Here is a 16,531-nt window from a genome sequence, read left to right as displayed (position 1 = left end):
GAGGAGTAAATTAAGCAACCATCAACTTAATATAGATGGCTATATGCAGAAGACGTTAGTGCAAACCTAATAGTAACCACAAATCAAAAACCAGTGCTAGATATGCAAAAGATAAAGAGAAAGGAATCCAAGTATATCACTAAAGAAAACCAGCAAACCATGAAAGAGAGTACGAGAAGAAAAGATCAGAGAACAACTATAAAAAAGAAAAAAAAAAAGAACTACAAAAACAACCACAAAACAAGTGCCAAATGGCAATAAATACATATCTATCAATAATTACTTTAACAACAAATGTAGGCAAAGATGTGGAGAAAAAGAAACACTTTAACACTGTTAGTGAGAATGCAAACTGGCGCAGCCACTGTGGGAAACAGTATGGAGGTTCCTCAACAACTTAAAAAAATAGAACAAAAATAATTGCACTATTGGGTATTCACCCTATAATACAAAAACACTAATTTGAAGGGATATGCACCCCTATGTTTATTGTAGCATTATTTACAATAGACAAATTATGGAAGCAGTCCCAATGTCTATTGATAGATGGATAGATAAAGAAGATGCAGTATAGATAGATAGATGGTAGACAGATAAATTGATACTCTAGAAAGTATAATGCTAAGTGACATAAGGAAGTCAGAGAAAGACAAATACCACATGATTTCACTCATATGTAGAATTTAAGAAACAAAACAAATGAAAAGGGTAAAAAAAAAAAAAAAAGAGGGAAGAGGGAAGGAAGCAAACCAAGAAACAACCTCTTAAAGATAGAGAACAAACTGACAGTTACCGGGGAGGAGATGGGTGGGGGATGGGTTAAATAGTTGATGGGGATTAAGGAGGACACTAGTGATGAGCAAAGGGTGCTCTATGGAACTGTTGAATCACTATATTGTACACCTGAAACTAATATAACACTATGTTAACTACAATGGAATTAGAAAAAAATTCAACCTCTTTTCACATCATTTGGGAATTTGGAATTGTTTACCTTTGTGTTTTATTATATCCTTTGTATATTTTGAGTTGTTAAAATTCTTATTGCCTTGCAGGAATTCTGTAAAATATTTTGGATAATAACGCCTTGTTAGTTATAAGTTCTGGAATATCTTCCCTCAGTCTGTGGCTTGTATTTTAGCATTACTTATTTTATCTTTTGTTGTTCAGGAAAAATTATTTAATATATAACCAAATATCTCAATCAAGATACCACTAGAAAGTTTTTCCTTAAACATGTATGTCCTGAATCTATCTGGAAATTTTGTTTTATTTGTATAAGTGGTTTAAACTGTATTTTTCTCCCCATGGATAGCTAATTTTCAAATAACAGTTATTGAATGAATTTCCCCATGGATTTGTAATGTTTCTTGAGTAAATAGATTTACGGGTTAAAATGACTAAATCTTCTATTTTTTTCTATTCCTTCTGTCTCTTTGTTTACTATTTTGCCAACATCAAACCATAGTTTCATAATTTTAGCTAACTTAAATTTATTGATTCATGTTATTATTATTATATTTGAATCAATGGAGTAAATAAGGATATTTAGATTTAAATACAATTTTCATTTAAGAAACTAAGTATCTTTAGCTGCTCTGGATGACTGTGTTTGGCTTAAAATAAGTGTGGTTATGCCATTTTGAGACATGTGTTTCATCATGGTATGATTTTATGATTAGTTCATTCTAAATGAATTCAATGCTTCACCACACTATTGATGTATCTTCAGGAAGGTGCTACTGATGAATTTTAAATGACTAAAATTTGTCTTTGTGAAGTCATCAAAAATCATCTGTATGAAAGGGTTCATTCTGCAATTTTTAAAAGTCACGATGTAGTCTTAAAGATCTTTTCTTTAAGTTAACAAATATTCATAGAAATCTGAGTACAAGCAAATATATAAATATTCCTGTTTTATAGTTTTCTTTGGTCTTTTTAAAAAGTTCTAGATATTATCACCTAAAAGTCGTATATATGTGTGTGTGTGTGTGTGTGTGTGTGTGTGTGTACATATATACACATATATATCAATTACATATTCTTTTGGGGAGCATGTTGTTCAATGTTGTGAAATATTAATGTTTGGCTGAGTTTCCTTGTTTTTAAAGATATCATAAAATGTCACGTGAATGTTTATGTTTAAGAATTAAAAATACAGATATTTTTCCTTTTCCAAAATTCTCAGTGAAAGAAAATACAATGACCAAGTGTGATTGAAAGCCTCATATAATAAGCAATTCTGACTTTTCTATTCAGTCACTGTCTTTGTTTTACCAATCATGTTGCAAGCTCTTACATTATAAAATGGATATAAACACAACATAAAAACTTAGTAAAAATGAGTTTCCATTATACTTTAATTCATAAATATTATATTATTGGACCTTACATTTTCCCAAGGCTATTTAATAAACCTGAACTTTTAAAAAAAATCAATATTTCCTCTAGGTTTTACTTTACATTAATGCCTTAACTCTCTTTTTTTAATGTATTCATAATATCCTAATACTTCAAAATAGGCAGATGCATTGAAGCTTTGAATATCAGCATTTAAACAACATATATTTTTTCACTGCATTGATTTACAATAAACACAGATACTTTTTCTGGTGTAGATATATTGATTTATAAAACTAATCTCAAGAAGATATGATGAGTAATAATCAACAAAATAATGCTTTTCACTATCTTTCATATCCTGAAATATTCTTCATTTAGTAGAAATACAGAGAAGGTATGCTGGAGGCAAGGCATATTAATTGTGGAGAAACATCTAAGTTTTTCTCTAAAGAAAACCATTTACGTTAAACTTATGAGGCAAATAAAATTGAGTCAGGGGGTTTTAACTGGAGCCTATGGAGGGATAGAGCTCCTGGAGGGGATCTAACGTTGGATTTCAGATGATGTATTAACTATGTAATTGCAACAAAATTTTATGTGAATGTGCCATTTTCTCAGAGGAACATCCAACTGTTTTATTCGATTCTCATGATTTTAATTTTCTGAGTTATGTGAATATGCAATATAAGAATTTAAGGAAAATGTTTTGTAGTTTTATTTGCTGTTAAAAAATTTAAAATACCAATATTAATATTAAAACATTAAATTAAATATTTGCTCATTTTCTTAAACAAAGGACAGTAGTTTGATGTTTGAATAACAATTTAAAATGCTTTCTTATTTTAACTTTATTTAAATTTATTTACTTTTTAACAAGAATCATTGATATTAGGTGCATGATGAATTGCAGCATATATCATATTTATCTTACAGCAAATAGTTTTACTCAGTATAGAGATAGCAAATAATTTATATGGAGTGTATCATTTTCAAGTTACATGACTGAGTTTTAGTGAGCTTAAAAATATGCAAAACATACAAAAGAGTGTAGGTGACAAAATAGAGCCGTTCTTACGGGGATTTCCCTTCAAAGGCTGTAGCACTGTGTTTGGACCATAAACATTTTATGAAGCCTTTAATACTTATGAGATTTTTTCCTATTTTTATGAAAATTAAATCCTATTTCATCCAGATGAAGAACACTTTTCCGTGAAATAAAATAGAACTGATTGGTTTTACACAAACAAGTGCACACAGATGTTTGCATAAAATACATGAACCAATGTATTTAAATAGAGAGACTTAGTGAAGGGAAATCTTGGAGCCCAGAGGTGTTTCCCTTCTTGAAGGTAGGAAAACAATTCATCTTCTTCCCACCTGTAGCAAATATCTGCTCTAATGGGTGACTTCGTTGCTGGAAGTCTTCCTCCTTCCTCTATCCCCATGCTCGTGTGGTGAGTCACACGTCTCCCTGGGGCCCATTGACTATTAAGGGAGAACTGGATAAATGTCTGTGGAAGAGAATGTCAGAATGATGAAGTGGGTGGAGAAGAGGAAATTTATCTCATTCCACTGCTAAATTAGCATTGGGAATTTCACCAATTACTTTCTTGTTTGGGAAGAGCAGGATTTGTCCGGATGTAAGAAAGGCACCCTCATGTTGATTTTCCTGCCCATTTGTCTCACATGTTGCATATCCCAAAATTAATCTGGATGGAGATAGTTTTCAGTTATTTTATTTAAACTATCAGGAACAATCAAAATAATTATTCACCGCCACTGTTTTGAACAACTGTCTTCATTTTTCTTCTAAATTCTTCTGAGTTCTAGTTCTTCCCTATCCCATTGGCTATTCTGTCTTGTCTCTTTTGGTGGTTCTTTATTTTCCCAACCTGCACATATTAGCTGTTCTCTGATTCAGCTAAAGAACTTTTCTTGTCTCTGATTACACTCATTCTTTTGAAGATCTTGTTAATTTATGGATTAGATTACCATTTATATAATTTTAAGATTAATATTTCCAGGTTTATCTTCTTACCTACTTCAAGGGAGAGCCTTTGCATGGCTTCCTTTCTCATTGAAAGTAAAATCCAGGTCTCCTAAAATGGTCTGTAAAGCCTTCTATCCAGATTTCTACTATGTCTACTTCTATAATTTCTACCTCTAGAAATGTCTATGTCTACCTCTGTTAAACTAGCTCATGGCATTCCAGCCACTCTTTCCTCCTTGGTATTTCTCAGCCTGGAACACTGCTCACACCTCAGTTCCTTTGCCTTGATGTTTTCTCTGTCTGAAACTCTTTCCCTCTAGAGATCTGTGTGGCCTCATTCCTTTTTTCCATCATGTTACATTGCCAATGTGGTATTCCCTAATCCCATATATAAAGAGTACTCTGAGCAAAAGACAAAAATATATTATGATCTACAAGAACCCATGTGACAGGCTGAATAATACCTACATACCCTCAAAGAGTGTCCATGTCCTAATCCCCCAAAACAACAAAGGACACTTTCCAGATATGATCAAGTTAAGAGTTTTGAGATTGAGATATTATCCCAAATTACCCAGGGTGTGCAATGTAATCACATGACTTCTTGTAAGAGGGACACATGAGGAGTCGGATTCAATCAGGAGAAAATGAAATAGAGGAAACAAGAGGTTGGCATGAAGCAGAACATTGCAGTGATGCAAGAAAGAGGCCATGAGCCAAGGCGTGCATTGGCTTCTAGGAATTGGAAATGATGAGGAAATAAGTTCTCTCCTAAAGCATCCAAAAGGAATTCAGCTTTGCCAACACCTTATTGTTAGACTTCTAACCCTCAAAATTGTAGGAGGATAAATTTGTTTTTGTTTAAGACCCTAATTTGTGTTAATTTGTTATAATAGCAATAGGAAACTAACATTCCTCATATAATCATTTACCTCTCATGTATTCTTCTCTTATTTCTGCAGATCTTCATACTGGCCAGCCCAGCCTTCTTGATATTTTTGGACAGTGAGGGTTGTGTTCTCCTTCTTCACTTATCTGCATCACAGGTTCTCACACATCATTCAAATCTTTACTCGAGTTATCTTCACAATGAGACCCTCATGGCCACCCTCCTCTCCTGCCTCTTCTCCATATATGTTTTCTTTTCCTTGTGTCATATTTTATTTTCCTCACCTGTCACTACAACATACCATTTAAAAAAATAATGTATTTATCCCCCTTTTTGGATTATAGGCTTTGTATGAACAAAAAAAGTTTAGCTCTTTTATTTATTGTAATATCTCAGTACTTTGCATAATTACTGCTATATAGTATTAATAAATATGTGATGAATGAATGACTAAATGAATGAATGTCAAGAACTTTCTTAACACATCCCTTTTCCATTAACCTGCATTATTTTCCTCAATGGAACTCATAACTTTCCCATATATATTATAATGAAATTTTTATTTATTAATCATATATCTCTTTCCATACCATATCCTAAGTTCCCAGGGAGAAAGGTTTTTTTTTGTTTTCTTGGTTTTTTTTTTTAATTCATTTTCGGGCACCTGGGTCTCTCAGTTGCTTAAGTGTCTGCCTTTGGCTCAGGTCATGATCCCAGAATACTAGGATCGAGCCCTGCCTGGGGCTCCCCACTCAGACAATGAGAGTCTGCTTCTCTATCTCCCTCTGCCCCTCCCCCTGCTCATGCTCTCTCTCTCACTCACTCTTTCTCTCAAATAAATAAATAGAATCTTTAATTCACTTCCTTATCTCCAGTGTTTACCATAATTCCTGGCAAATAAAGTTTTTCTTAGCATTTTTTCTAAGCATTTCTTGGTGGAGTTTTTTGTTTTTTGTTTTTCTGTTTTGAGAGAGAAAGAGAGAGAGAGAATGAGTACATGAACAAAGTTTTCCATACCTAAAATTATATTGATAATTTAAGACATTATAAAAAGACATTTAAAATAATTATAAAATTTTAACACAAAAATTGGCATTTCCATGGACCTGTCACATTTTAGCCTTGCACAACTAGAAACTAGACGAGCGTTATAGATACATTCATTAAATGTTTGCTAAATGAATGACTTAATGAATGACCAAGGTAATTTATAATTAAGAATTTATGTTATTCTTTTCTTATTTAAATCATATGTAAAAATGGCTGGTTATTCTAAGAATATAGATAGATTTTTTTTTTTTTTAGACAATCTGGTCTGTGATTGTTCCTTATACCACTCAAAGGAAAATTAGTTAGTGAGCAAGATTGCAGTCTCATGGGTCATATCTTATCCATGCTTGAACAATTGTTATATGATATCTGGAGGGAAGTATATTTATTTCTCTAGATTTTGAGCAACTAAATAGACTTTGTTGTGTAGTTAAAAAGTGCATACTAGCCTTGGATGTTGGTCTAGCAGAAAGGGACAATGGGTAATGAGAACAGGGAGCAAAAAGGAGTGATGAAATTTATATCTGCTTTCAATGAGAGGGAAAAAGGGCTAATTTATCCTAAAGAGAATGCATTCAAGAAGGATGAATTTCATTCTATTTTAAGTTTACCCTACAATATATTTAATATGTTAATTTTGTCCATTGGTACATATTAGTCCATTACACAGCAGCAAACCTCCACCCATTTATTTAGTCTGCTGACATATTATTTCTCATCTATACTCATCAGGGTTACTCATTATAATGCTTATTAACTGCTGTGTTCCTAATAAAATATTAAGATTGTAACATCTCAGTAATCTTTTGTTGGAGAAGAAATAAAATTTTAGCTGTTGACGTTTCTCACTGCTTCGAAATTATATATTGCCAGTTAAATAGATAGTATTTTGCCCTTGGATTGCAGCTGTCTATGTAAATATTCATGTAGGTCTAAAAGAATATATTAACAGAGATAAATACCATGCAATTAATGACCAAGAATTTCTACTAATCAATGAGAAAACAATTAATGTTTATGTGTTTGTATTAAACCTTAGACAATAGGTTTTTTTACAGCTAATTTACATATCTGTGGGTAAAAGAAGTACATTGTAAATTTGTATATATGTAAAGTTTCTTTCCTAGTATATAACAAGGAACAATAAATTTTGTTCAAGAAAATACATTTGAAATCACCCAACAAAATGGTAGTTATTAGATTTATATTAATGTATATACAATGATTTGAGTAATTGTGGGAGAGTGAATTTGATATTATAGATTCAATGATAAATAAGGGAAGAATGTCTAGAAGAACATTCTTACAATAAAGATACCTGATTATGATATTAACTATTATTTAGGAAAATCTCAATTAAAGTTATTTCTTATAAGAGAATCTGAACTCTTCCCTTGTATAAGAGCAATTGCTTATCTGCAATGAAATCTTTTATTTTCATCCTTAAGGGAAACTGTTACAAGTTTTAATCAACAAACTTACTAATACATTTTGAAATCCAATCTATAGACATGTTGTGGTCTGCATACAGATACGTACACATTCAGCTATAAATTTTTGTATGAAATGTTAGATGTATACAGCATATTGGAAAAATTGCAGGTTCTTTTAAGTGAAATAATTGTGAAACCATAGCTTGCTCTATGAATGCCAACATTTTTTACTGTGATAGATAAAATCTATTACAACTTTGTGTTATCACCCAACATTATTGAACATAATCCATTTTCCGTCATGATATATTGTTATTAATTTTTTCTGCCATACTACAATGTTTACTTTAGGATATATTCAAGTGAATATATTAATTAGTTCCTCATCTATTTGAACTGTTTGAGTTATGAAACTCTCCTGTTACATATCCATGTTGGGTCAAATAAATTTCTAATTTTTGTCATTCAGTGCTCTTCTCTTTACTAAGCAGGGTTTTGATTTTAAGAAGCCACCCTTAAATTCTACTTCATTATTTTATAAAGGCAATATGCTAGGAAAGCAAAATACAAAAAATTTAGACATTGGAAACAACTACGAGTAAAGGCCTGAGAGGCAATTTGTGGTTACAATGCTTCTGACACATTGTATGAATAGATGAAAATTCCAATTTTCATTCTAATGAAGTGTTAATAAAAATGTCTACCTTTCTAATATTCAGGAATTTTGTGAAGAGTAAAAATAAGATGTATAAACTAGGTAACACTGTATTTTGTAATAAGTATGCACTTAATATAAAAATAATTGGATTGACCTGACCTCTTGCTATTTTAAAGTTTTGCTTTGTTCTGTTATTTTTTTTCCTGGCCTCTTTGTTGTGTTATAAATGGCTAGAGAATGAATTATATTCTCATTATCTAATGACTTCAGTCATCCGTGGGGGATATATTCTATTTTTAGTGCTATGGTAAAAATATGGAGAAATCCCCATGACACTGCTGGGTAAGGCAGTCTATTGGTATAGTCTTTTGACCTCCTTTCAGCCACATAAGAATGGGTCCTGGGCCCGAGCCCTTCCTTACTGAGAGAAAGTTCCCAGGGTTTATGCTGGATTTACCACCTTGTGCTGGAAAGTCTTTCCATTTCAAACTCAAATAGTATTCCTTTGTTTTGCTTAAGTCTGCATGTCATGTGGCACTTGGTCAACCCATTGCTACATCTGTCCCCTGCAGGGGGTAGAAAGGGTCCTTATGCTACAGCACAAGAAGTATGTATGCAGGTCAATTGCCTTAGGTTGGCTGCCCAGAGAAACCCACTGGACATGGGACACTAATCCCACTATTGAAGCTGATCTTGCTCTACCTCTTCCCCATGTGAGTAAAGCATTGTTCCATCCAGGGTTTGAATTTTTTTCCTTGTTGACTCTGATACTAAGAAGCAGTGGGCAGAAGAGCTCATCTTCTATTCCCTATAACAGGCAACAGATGGCACTTCCTCAAGAGAAAGCACGCACATAAAGTATAAACGATTTACATATTCAAAACTAAATACTAATATTTATGTTTATAAAATTTCTGGGTAAAATGATATATACTTTGTATAATTCCATAGAGGGGTAAATTAATTCAAGTTATTTCGTACTGATTTGTAATTTGTGTGTGTTAAGTTAGAGTTTCCTCAGCAGAAGGGAACATAATTAACTGATTATGAGCACAAATTAAACTCTATCTTTTCCTTTTGATCTTTGTATTTGACTGCTAAACATAATCATGCATAGGTGCTTTTTTGTAAATCCTACATAATTTCACTTTTTCTATTGTCTTTGTATTGCATCCAAATATGTGTCTAACCTTCAAAGATGTTGGTTGGGTTAGTAAAATTAGACATGAACAAGGAATGCTTGAATGGGGGATAATTTCATATGTATAGAGTTTATTATTAATTACTTAATCTTACTTTGGTAAAAGTCTCGTTATTCCAAGAACTAGAGTAATTTCTTTTAAAATTTTTATAAAGGAACTTAAAGAACTTATTTTATATGATTAAGAATGTATCCAAAATAGGTGGATAAAAATAGTTTCCAAAAGAAGGTTAATAGAAAAAATAAGTTAAATTACATAGCATATAAAATACCAAAATAAATCCCACGTGAATTTGGGATTTACATATCACCATCATAATAAATATCACATAATATATATGTTTTTATATATAATTTATGCATTATATCTTAATATATATTTGGAAGAGAGGAAAACACCCACAGAGCATGACATCAAAGTAAGATACACAAGGAAAAATTCTGATATTTGACTTTAAAATTCCAGCTCTTTAAGAAAAATAAGACAACTAATATGAGGGGCACCTTGGTGCCTCAGTTGATTAAGCATCTGACTTCAACTCAGGTCATGATCTCAGGGTGCTGGGATAAAGCCCCGTGTCAGGTTCCCTGCTCAGCAGGGAGTCTACTTCTTCTTTTCCCTCTGCCCCTTCCCCCCTCACTCTCTCTTTCAAATAAAAAAAATAAAATCCTAAAAAAAGGATAACTAACATAAACACAATATTCACTTAAAAGCAAAAGCTGAGCTGCTTAAATATTTTCATTTTCAAATCCCTAAACACATGTACACATACACACACAATAAAAAAATTAACAAAGATCTCAAAAATACAACATAAAAAGTAAATATAAATTATCTACATGTTTAAAAATATAATTATTATTACTGGATAACCCAAGAGTTACATTTTCCCCCATGAGATTATCAAATACAATAAAAAAATTAAATTCCCCCAAACAACCGGTTAAGATGCTGTGAAGAGGGGTGCCTAGCTGGCTTGGTCAGTGGAACATGCAACTTTTGATCTCAAGGTTGTAGAGATTGAGCCCACATTAGGTGTAGAGATTGCTTAAAAATAAAACCTTAAAAAAAAAGATCCTGCAAAGGAGGAAAGGTAAATTTCAACCTAGACATTTTGCCTTCGATATTTGATGCAGTGAAGTTTTTGCTAAGATATCTTAAAATGTTCTTAAAATTGCTATGAACATTTTCTTTTTTTTTAATAAAAAAATATGTATATATGAGCTTCATCCCTACAGTAACTTTATCCCCATACAGGAGAGGATCCCTCTGCCTTATCCCAGTTCTGATTTTGTCATTTCAACAATGTTAAAAATTCTGAGATAGAAAGTACCAATGTAAAACCTGGAGGAAATAAAGTCCAACAGTGCTTTCAGGTAAAGATAAAATTATATGAATGATGAAACATTTTCACAGTGATTTCACATTTTCTCTACTATAGAGAAAATATTTCTGATATCATTCTTATTGGAACAGGCATGGATGCATGGAAAATTAAAAAAAAACTTGGATAAAAAATAAAAACAACATTTTCTAGGTCACTAAAAAGAGGTTAATCTTACATATCACCTTGACCAGCATATTAAGGTTAATGTAAGAAATTTTAAAAAATATAGCATGTGGTGAAGCAGATAACTTAAATGTCACTGATATTGTTAAATATATACCAAAGTTTATCATGCTCATCAATTTTGATAATACCTCACCTGGAATAAATTTCTTTGCTAAATATAAAAAGTTGTCTATAATTCATATGACCCTACTTTTTAAAGTGTGTACTTTGAATTAGAGGCAGAAGTAAATTCTCTATTTTTTTATTATGTTATCGAAAATTTATCAATTGCATTTTTTTTTTAAGATTTTATTTACCTATTTGACACAGAGAGACACAGCCAGTGAGAGGGAACACAAGCAGGGGGAGTGGGAGAGGAAGAAGCAGGCTCCTAGCGGAGGAGCCTGATGTAGGGCTCGATCCCAGAACGCCAGGACCACGCCCTGAGCCGGAGGCAGACGCTTAACAACTGAGCCACCCAGGCGCCCCTATCAATTGCATTTTTAAAATTAAAGATTCATATTCTAAAATGTTCTAGAAAATGACAGCACCGATTTTTCAAAGACTAACTATAAAATCAAACATAACGTAAGTTTGAGATCATCTTAATGAGTGGAATATTTTAGGCATAAAGCATGCATTTTATATTTCCGCAATGATGATACACAGAAATACATGACAACACATGACTTGAAAATATAAAATATTTCTGAAATTGTTTGAAATAAAATTACATTTCCTTCAGAGAAGTTGCAATATCCCAGCCTTAACTTTCATGGATTTTTGTTAGTTATGAAAGAGTTAATGCATAGTATTCATAGCTGATCAGAAATAAATCAATTCATATTTTCTCATTTTCCTTTTTATTTCTTTTTTTTTCTTTTTAAGATTTTATTTGTAATCTCTGCATTCAACATGGGGCTTAAACTCACAATTCTGAGATCAAAAATCGCATGCTTCACCGGCTGAGCCAACCAAGCTCCCCCTTACATTTCTAATTTTAGGATAATTGTGGAATTAAGTGTAGTATTAAGAAATAATGCAAAGAGATCTTGTATACCATACTTTTTACCCACGTTCTCCCAAGGTGATTTCTTGCAAACTATAGTACACTATCACAACCAGGATTTTGACATTGACATAGTAAATATACAGAATATTTCTATTACCACAAGGATTATTCATATTGCCCTTTTATACTTCCTCCTTAGACACACATGATTTCCTGCCCTTTCAAGCCCCTAATTGCCCACCAATAACTAATCTCTTCTCATTTCCATAATTTTGTCCGTCTGTAAATGTTATATAAATTGAATCATACTATATCTAACCTTTCTGGAATGACTTTTTTTCATGCAGAATAATTATCTGGGGATTCCTCCAGGTTTTTGCACATATCATCGTTGGCTCCTTTTCGTTTCTTAATAGTATTCCACAGTATTGTTGTACTACAGCTTGTTTAAAAAGTCATCCATCGGGGGCACCTGGATGGCTCAGTGGGGCGCCTGGGTGGCTCAGTCATTAAGCGTCTGCCTTTGGCTCAGGGCATGATCCCAGAGTTCTGGGATCAAGCCCCACATCAGGCTCCTCTGCTTAGAGCCTGCTTCTTCCTCTCCCACTCCCACTGCTTGTGTTCCCTCTCTCACTGCCTGTCTCTCTCTGTCAAATAAATAAATAAAAAATCTTAAAAAAAAAGTCATCCATTGAAGGGCAAGTGTGTTGTTTGCACTTTTTGGCTATTATGAATAAAGCTGCTATAAACTTTTGTATATGTGTTTTTTTTTTCCTGTGATATAAGCTTTTATTTTTTTGTGATAAATACCAGTGAATGCAATCTTGGGGCCACATGATAGTTGCGTATTTAGCTTTTAGCTACCGCCAGATAGGCATCTTGATGGGTGCTAAAATAGAGCAGTATTTAGAAATAAGAAATCACAGTGGGGTTGAATATTTTAAAACTTACAATGAAAAGAAGACAAAACCTTGGCCCAGATTGACTGGCTCAAGCCTAACAAGGAAACAGAGCAACTTTCTATTGCTATTGTTAGACTCTTTCTCAACCTGCAGCTTTTGCTCTGCAGTGTCTGGAAACTAGGTTCAGGCGAAGCATGTGTGGCTAAATTTCACTAGTAATTGATTTGAAAATACTGGTTATTAGTAAGTGTTCCAGCCTTGATTAAGAATGACTGGGCTTTTAGTGACTGGAATGATGCCACAGGGATAAAACAAAGGTCCGCTATCATGGCCCGTTTGTGAGCCACCTGTGGAGTTTTAAACACTACTGATACCCGACTGAAACTGCAGACTATTGAGGCCTGGGGTATCTAAAATTCAAAAGTCTCCTAAGTAATACTAGTATGCTGCCATCCATGAGAACCACTGGTGTGGAGACAAAATAGTTTGACATTTCGAACCGTATGGAACTCTATGATTTATTTGCCATTAGGCCCCAATTCCTTTTGCTGAAAAGAATAAAAGAACTATCTATTTTTGACATGGTAATTAGGAAAAATGAAAGAAATTAGAGTAACTATGGAAAACAGGGCATAAACCAAATTTGAGAAGGTTAAGTTTCCAGTTCTTTGAAACCAGTCTAAACTCCACAGCTCAGCAATCTCAATCATTAAAATTAAACTCCTTAGGATAGTCCCTGGAGCATTGGGTCAGGAGATGATACAAACATCTTGAGGCAGAACTTTTGGAAGAGTGCCACTGGACCTATACTCTTAGGAATTGGCACAGAGGGTTTTTAGACACTATGGTATGAGCACCATTGCTTGGGGCGTAGTTAACTCTAACATGTACTAGCCTTAATATGCACACTAATATGTGTGTTAGAGATGACCAGGCAGAAACTTAGAAAGGAACCTTATGAGGTTTGGACAAACTAGTGCAGTTGTGGGCACTAATTAGATTCTATCAGCATGTGTTTATGGAGTGCCTACTCTATGACAGGTAAGTTATAAGACCTCACCTGGGAGAAGTAAAATAAGGTTTGCCCCAATGGAGTTTGTATTCTAGATGGCAGAACAGAGAGGAAGGAAGAAAGAAAGAGAAAGAGGAAGGAAAGAAGGGAGAGAGGAAAGGGAAAAGATAAAATGTTCTATGCAGAATTAAGTATACAAGAAAAAAAAAAAAAGAAGGAAAGTAATAGGGTTGTAGTGTTAAAAATGTTGGCTTACACAGTCCTCACTGAGAAGGAAGCATTTGCGTATATGCCTGAAAAAGGTGAGGGAGAATTTTATTTTAACTTATCTGAAGAAAATTTTCTTTTTCTTAGTTTAGACTTAAAAAAAATGTGTTAATTTCCATGGAGAATGTTTGATAATGTGATTATCTTCTTGGAAAATTCATACTTTAATAAATCTGATACATTCTAGCGGCAAAGATCTCCCTTATGAATGTATGCCAAAGTCCACATATAAGCATCTCAAACTTCTGAAATCAGCTCTGATTTCAATATTTGTAAAGTTGAACCTGTCTCTGGACAATGGTGGTTGACATATTCAATTATTATAGGTCGATTTCAGTTTGAAGTGAAGTCTCTGTATTACTGTTAACATTATTATTTGTAATAGCTTCCAACAACCACATACAGATGTACACAATTTCAGCAATCTTTCAAAAGACAATAAGACAATGTTTATCATTCTGAGAAATACTATTGAAGTCAGATGATTAACAATGGTAACAATTTTTCTAATTTTTGGCAAGTATGGTATAGCTATTGTTCTATATGATCTCAATCTTGTATCATTATTTCAGTATCCATTAAAGACTGATAATGACTCGTTAGTGTTAAATGTGCAATGGAAAGTAAATACATACCAGAAAGTGAAGTTAGAATAATTGAACTTTATACAGATTAATATATGCAATTTAAAACAATCCATTCAGCTTTGATAAATAAAAAGAAAATAATACAAAAACTAGTTATTCATAATTTCTTAAACTATTGGTGCCAATATGAATACTTCATAAAATGAGATATTTAAAAACAATGTAGAGACTCAGTATTCTTGCAAACAAAGGAGTCTAAATATGAACTCCACAGATCCATGGAAATTATTGTGATATAAGATCTTAATTATAAACAAAATTAGGTAAACGAACAAAACTTTATTCTCATCAAGCTCTAAAATTGAGCATTTCCTTATGATTGTAATAATCATAGTCCACAAATCCAAACACATTATACACTTTATATAAGCTAAGTATCTCTTGAAGACCATCTAATAAACTCAATAAAACTGGGCAATTTCCAGAAGGATTTACTAGGTGTGTGAAAGGCAGAGGCAAGCAAGGGAAATCCCTTTGTAACTTTCGAATTGTGAACCAGGTGGTTATATAACTTTAAAACAGTAATTATAAAAATAAAGTTATAAAATATAATCAAGATGACAGCTTTTCCAGGGATGATAAATATACAAACAGTTGTTTGCATACTTAAACAGAAAGAAAGTTCATGTGCTTTATGTTTATTATTATATATTAACTTAATTGTTGGGGCTAGTAATGTGTTTCATGTAAGTGCTCAATCAATGTGAGCCATATATTATAAGAGATACTAGCTGAGAATATTCTGTTCACGTGTGCCATTGGAATCTTCAGAGGAAGCATTCAGTTCTCGTATGATTTACACTCCATTCAAAGTTACCAGACTTCTATCAATGTAAAACAATTTTAGAACACTGCTAACACTCTGACTTCATTTTACCTCGACTAGCCATGAACCACTCTAAATAGTATCATCCATTCTCTCAGCCTTCACATGGTTTTATTGCATCACAGTTAAATGACTTGTCATGATTTATCACCCAGAGAATGAATAAATCTAAACTTTGTATTATTAATCTCATTACTTGCATGCATGACTTAACATTGTAAATTATCTTGAAAAGAAACATGTTTTGCTCATTTTTCTTTAACATAGTATATTAAAATATAGTTCTATGCTGAAGGAAAATATACACATGACTGGCAATAAAAATGTATATATGTTTTTTAAAAGATTTTATTTATTTATTTGACAGAGAGAGAGATAGCCAGCGAGAGAGGGAACACAGCAAGGAAATGGAGAGGAAGAAGCAGACTCCCAGTGGAGGGGCCTGATGCAGGGTTCGATCCTAGGACTCCAGGATCATGCCCTGAGCTGAAGGCAGACGCTTAACGACTGAGCCACCCAGGCGTCCCTAAAAATGTATATTTTATATTTGTTTAAATTTTACTTGAAAATACATTTATTTATTTATTTATTTATTTATTTATATTTTCTACATTTTGTGTATAGCTGACACACAATGTTACACTAATTTCAGGTGTACAACATAGTGATTTGATAAGTTTATACATTATGCTATGCTTACCGCAAGTATAGCTATTATGTGTCACCAGACATCACTATAACAGTATCA

The sequence above is a fragment of the Ursus maritimus genome, unplaced genomic scaffold (genome assembly GCF_017311325.1).
Source record: "Ursus maritimus isolate PB19 unplaced genomic scaffold, ASM1731132v1 scaffold_15, whole genome shotgun sequence".
NCBI lineage: Eukaryota > Metazoa > Chordata > Mammalia > Carnivora > Ursidae > Ursus > Ursus maritimus.
This window is presented reverse-complemented; position numbering follows the sequence as displayed.